The 6000-nt window shown below is 44.3% G+C and overlaps 1 long non-coding RNA gene across 1 annotated transcript in view; it reads right to left on the bottom strand.

The window, feature by feature from the left end:
• Window positions 1-1234: 1234 nt before the first annotated feature.
• The window catches only part of LOC137224876 (uncharacterized), a 94876-nt gene continuing 90110 nt past the window's right edge, over window positions 1235-6000 (bottom strand). Inside the window, exon 3 of the long non-coding RNA XR_010943548.1 lies at window positions 1235-1395. This is a non-coding gene — a long non-coding RNA (uncharacterized lncRNA). The remainder of the gene's footprint in view (window positions 1396-6000) is intronic.

The raw sequence follows: 6000 nt of genomic DNA, 5'->3' as shown, positions 1-6000 counted from the left end.
AGCTTGTCTGAGAGGCCCTTGCTCTGGGTCCCTGGGCCCAACCTGCCCATCAGGCGGTTCCAACCAGGGACAAAGGACCCACTGAAAATGAAAGAAGAGGAAGAGTCATCCTGGAGGTGGGGAGAGGAAGATGGACAGCTAGAGCACTGCAGAAGAACGGGAAGCCAGTGCAGGCTTCTCCAGCGCTTCTCCTTAAGACTCTGTGCGTTAAACACTGAATCCCACCCCCCAGCATCCCCTCTCCTCACAGGGGGTTGCACTCCCCAAGGTCACAGAGCAGACCTTCTCACTGCCAAAAGCTCAAACGCTGCACTAATACCAACATCATGGTCTTGCCTACCACCCAAAGTTTACTGCATAGTTTTACAACTTAGAAATTCTTGAAGCTCTGAGAAAAACTCAAGTAACATAAATTACATTAATAGGCCCCAGGATTCGGGGGCCAGACCTGTCTGGCAGCCTTGTAAATGTTATCATCCTGCACTCGGTGTGCTCAGAAACCCCTCTGCTTATTGATGTGCTAGAATTGTTGACATTCCTTATGGGCCCCCACCCTGCTAAGAGAGAGAAACACAAATATAATTCAGTTGGTAAACTCCATTAAATAAAGAGCATCTTTAGGTATCAGGCTTGCGGAGAAGCCTGAGCATATTGTAAACTTCCTCCACTTCCCCGGCTCCTCCAGGATGGCAGCTCAGTGAATGGCGGTGGGACCCCAGATACATACTCACCATCCCCTGCCTTCCATCGCCTATTCCAGGCATGGGAACCCCACCGCAACTACTGGGCCTGATCTGTCTCAGTTCTCTCTCAGCTGGGTCTGATGAGGTCTGGTCTTCAACTTCCAGTCTACCTTCAGCCCAGGTGGGCCAGCCTACCCTTGCTTAGTGTCACTTTGCCCCAACACATTAATACCCCTCCCTTTAAGTTCACATATTAGTGCCTTTAGCTATCTAGATAGTTCTCTGTAGCATTCTTAGGAACTTCTAGAAAGGGATATTCAGGGGAATCAGGCCCTCACTCCACCTACCTGACCCTGTAGTTGCCCACCCTGTTATGGGAAGAATCACCCTGTGAGATTTCTTTCTCTCAAGAAGAAATAGTGCAAAAGCTATTCTTCTTTTATCCCTGCCCTCCCTGTACCTAAAATGTCTCCCCATTTAACACTTTAGCCTAGACAAGGTCACCCAGACACTTGGTCACCATGTTCTCCCTCTGCCTCTGTTACCTCCTTCCTCCCACGAGGATGGGATCTCCTCTTTATCTTCTCTTCTGACCAGGACGTACCCGGCAGAATATTGGTGATGCACTTAGTCCAAAGGACGTCCCGATGGGGGCCCGCCCTCCCCTTCTCTGAAGCTTTTGATGTCATGGTTCAGGCTTGAAGGTGAAAGACTGAAAGAAAAGAAATGATTATAAGACTAAACAAAAGTACATCTGTTCAATATTGTACGAAATGTGATGCCTTTATATCTATTTTCTCAGAAGCAGGATTTCTGAATTCCTTTCAAAAGTTTCTTCATGAGGGCTTCCGGGAAGATGGCAGAAGAGTAAGATGCGGAGATCACCTTCCTCCCCACAGATACACCAGAAATACATCTACACGTGGAGCTGCTCCTATAGAACACCCACTGAATGCTGGCAGAAGACCTCAGACCTCCCAAAAGGCAAGAAACTCCCCACGTACCGGAGTAGGGCAAAAGAAAAAAGAATAAACAGAGACAAAAGGATAGGGATGGGACGTGCACCAGGGGGAGGGAGCTGTGAAGGAGGAAAGGTTTCCACACACTAGGAAGCCCCTTCCTTCGCGGGCGGAGACTGCGGGTGGCGGAGGGAGAAAACTTCGGCGCCGCAGTGGAGAGCGCAGCAACCGGGGTGCGGTGTAAAGCCAAGACATTCCCGCACAGAAGAGCGGTGCCGACCGACCGGCACTCACCAGCTCGAGAAGCTTGTCTGCTCACCCGCCAGGGCGGGCGGGGCTGGGAGCTGAGGTTCGGGCTTCGGTTGGAGTGCAGGGAGATGACTGGGGTTGGCGGCGTGAACACAGCCTGCAGGGGGTTAGTGCAACACGGCTAGCCGGGAGGGAGTCCGGGAAAAAGTCTGGACCTGCCGAAGAGGCAAGAGACTTTTTCTTCCCTCTTTGTTTCCTGGTGCACGAGGAGAGGGGATTAAGAGCGCTGCTTAAAGGAGCTCCAGAGATGGGCGTGAGCCGCGGCTAAAAGCGCGGACCCCAGAGACAGGCAGGAGACGCTAAGGCTGCTGCTGCCGCCACCAAGACGCCTGTGTGCGAGCACAGGTTACTATCCACACCCCCCTTCCAGGGAGCCTGTGCAGCCCACCACTGCCAGGGTCCCGTGATCCAGGGACAACTCCCCCGGGAGAACGCACGGCGTGCCTCAGGCTGGTGCTACGTCAGGCCGGCCTCTGCAGCCGCAGGCTCGCCCCTCACTCCGTGCCCCTCCCTCCCCACGGCCTGAGTGAGCCAGAGCCCCCGAATCACCTGCTCCTTTAACCCCCTCCTGTCTGAGCGAAGAACAGACGCCCTCCAGCGACCTACACACAGAGGCGGGGCCAAATCCAAAGCTGAGCCCCTGGGAGCTGTGAGAACAAAGAAGAGAAAGGGAAATCTCTCCCAGCAGCCTCAGAAGCAGCGGATTAAAGCTCCACAATCAACTTGATGTACCTACATCTGTGGAATACCTGAATAGACAACGAATCATCCCAAATTGAGGAGGTGGACTTTGAGAGGAAGATTTATGATTTTTTCCCCTTTTCCTCTTTTTGTGAGTGTGTATTGTGTATGCTTCTGTGTGAGATTTTGTCTGTATAGCTTTGCTTCCACCATTTGTCCTAGAGTTCCACCCTTCTGTTCTTTTTTTGTTTTGTTTTGTTTTTCTTATTTATCTTTTATTTTAATTATTTTATTTTACTTTATCTCTTTCTTTATTTCTTTCCTTCCTTCCCTCCTTTAGACAATGAACCACCCCAAATTGAGAAGGTGGACTTTGAGAGCAAGATTTATGATTTTTTCGCCTTTTCCTCTTTTTGTGAATGTGTATGTGTATGCTTCTGTGTGAGACTTTCTCTGTATAGTTTTACTTCCACCATTTGTCCTAGGGTTCTATCAGTCTGTTTTTTTGTTTGTTTGTTTGTTTTTGTTTTTCTTAATAATTATTTTTTATTTTAACAACTTTATTGTATTTTATCTTACTTTATTTTATTTATCTTCTTTCTTTCTTTCCTTCCTTCCTTCCTCCCTCCCTCCCTCCGTTCTTTCTTTCTTTCTTTCTTTCTACTTCTACTAATTCTTTCTTTCTACGTTTTCTCCCTTTTATTCTGAGCCATGTGGATGAAAGGCTCTTGGTGCTGCAGCCAGGAGTCAGTGATGTGCCTCTGAGGTGGGAGAGCCAACTTCAGGACACTGGCCCACAAGAGACCTCCCAGCTCCACATAATATCAAATGGTGAAAATCTCCCAGAGATCCCCATCTCAACACCAGCACCCAGCTTCGCTCAATGACCAGCAAGGCACAGTGATGGACATCCTATGCCAAACAACTAGCAAGACAGGAACACAACCCCACCGATTAGCACAGAGGCTGCCTAAAATCATAATAAGTCCACAGACACCACAAAACACACCAACAGACGTGGACCTAACCACCAGAAAGACAAGATTCAGCCTCATCCACCAGAACACAGGCACTAGTCCCCTCCACCAGGAAGCCTACACAACCCACTGAACCAACCTTAGCCACTGAGGACAGACACCAAAAATAACGGGAACTACGAACCTGTAGCCTGCATAAAGGAGACCCCAAACACAGTAAGATGAGCAAAATGAAAAGACAGAAAAACACACAGCAAATGAAGAAGCAAGATAAAAACCCACCAGACCTAACAAATGAAGAGGAAATAGGCAGTCTACCTGAAAAAGAATTCAGAATAATGATAGTAAAGATGATCCAAAATCTTGGAAATAGAATAGACAAAATGCAAGAAACATTTAACAAGGACCTAGAAGAACTAAAGATGAAACAAACAACGATGAACAACACAATAAATGAAATTAAAAATACTCTAGATGGCATCAACAGCAGAATAACTGAGGCAGAAGAACGGATAAGTGACCTGGGAGATAAAATAGTGGAAATAACTACTGCAGCTCAGAATAAAGAAAAAAGAATGAAAAGAACTGAGGACGGTCTCAGAGACCTCTGGGACAACATTAAACACACCAACATTCGAATTATAGGGGTTCCAGAAGAATAAGAGAAAAAGAAAGGGACTGAGAAAATATTTGAAGAGATTATAGTTGAAAACTTCCCTAATATGGGAAAGGAAACAGTTAATCAAGTCCAGGAAGAACAGAGAGTCACATACAGGATAAATGCAAGGAGAAATACGCCAAGACACATATTAATCAAACTGTCAAGAATTAAATACAAAGAAAACATATTAAAAACAGCAAGGAAAAAACAACAAATAACACACAAGGGAATCCCCATAAGGTTAACAGCTGATCTTTCAGCAGAAACTCTGCAAGCCAGAAGGGACTGGCAGGACATATTTAAAGTGATGAAGGAGAAAAACCTGCAACCAAGATTACTCTACCCAGCAAGGATCTCATTCAGATTTGATGGAGAAATTAAAACCTCTACAGACAAGCAAAAGCTGAGAGAGTTCAGCACCACCAAACCAGCTTTACAACAAATGCTAAAGGAACTTCTCTAGGCAAGAAACACAAGAGAAGGAAAAGACCTACAATAACAAACACAAAACAATTTAAAAAATGGGAATAGGAACATACATATCGATAATTACCTTAAATGTAAATGGACTAAATGCTCCCAGCAAAACACACAGATTGACTGAATGGATATAAAAACAAGACCCATATATATGCTGTCTACAAGAGACCCACTTCAGACCTAGAGACACATACAGACTGAAAGTAAGGGGATGGAAAAAGATATTTCAAGCAAATGGAAACCAAAAGAAAGCTGGAGTAGCAATTCTCATATCAGACAAAATAGACTTTAAAATAAAGACTACTAGAAGAGACAAAGAAGGACCCTACATAATGATCAAGGGATCGATCCAAGAAGATATAACAATTGTAAATATTTATGCACCCAACATAGGACCACCTCAATACATAAGGCAAATACTACCAGCCATAAAAGGGGAAATCGACAGTAACACATTCATAGTAGGGGACTTTAACACCCCACTTTCACCAATGGACAGATCATCCAAAATGAAAATAAATAAGGAAACACAAGCTTTAAATGATACATTAAACAAGATGGACCTAATTGATATTTATAGGACATTCCATACAAAAACAACACAATACATATTTTTCTCAAGTGCTCATGGAACATTCTCCAGGATAGATCATATCTTAGGGTCACAAATCAAGCCTTGGTAAATTTAAGAAAATTGAGATTGTATCAAGTATCTTTTCCGACCACAACGCTATGAGACTAGATATCAATTACAGGAAAAGATCTGTAAAAAATACAAACACATGGAGGCTAAACAATACACTACTTAATAACGAAGCGATCACTGAAGAAATCAAAGAGGAAATAAAAAAATACCAAAACCAGACAAGGATGTCACAAAGAAAGAAAACTACAGGCCAATATCACTGATAAACATACATGCAAAAATCCTCAATAAAATACTAGCAAACAGAATCCAACAGCACATTAAAAGGATCACACACCATGATCAAGTGGGGTTTATTCCAGGAATGCAAGGATTCTTCAATGTGCGCAAATCAATCAATGTGATAAGCCATATAAATAAATTGAAGGAGGAAAACCATATGATCATCTCAATAGATGCAGAGAAAGCTTTCGACAAAATTCAACACCCATTTATGATAAAAACCCTGCAGAAAGTAGGCATAGAGAGAACTTTCCTCAATATAATAAAGGCCATATATGACAAACCCACAGCCAACATCATCCTCAAGCGTGAAAAACTGAAA

This window comes from Pseudorca crassidens, chromosome 5 (genome assembly GCF_039906515.1).
Source record: "Pseudorca crassidens isolate mPseCra1 chromosome 5, mPseCra1.hap1, whole genome shotgun sequence".
In the NCBI taxonomy this organism is placed as follows: Eukaryota; Metazoa; Chordata; class Mammalia; order Artiodactyla; family Delphinidae; genus Pseudorca; species Pseudorca crassidens.
The sequence above is the reverse complement of the archived record's forward strand: the minus strand, read 5'-3'. Positions and strand labels throughout refer to the sequence as shown.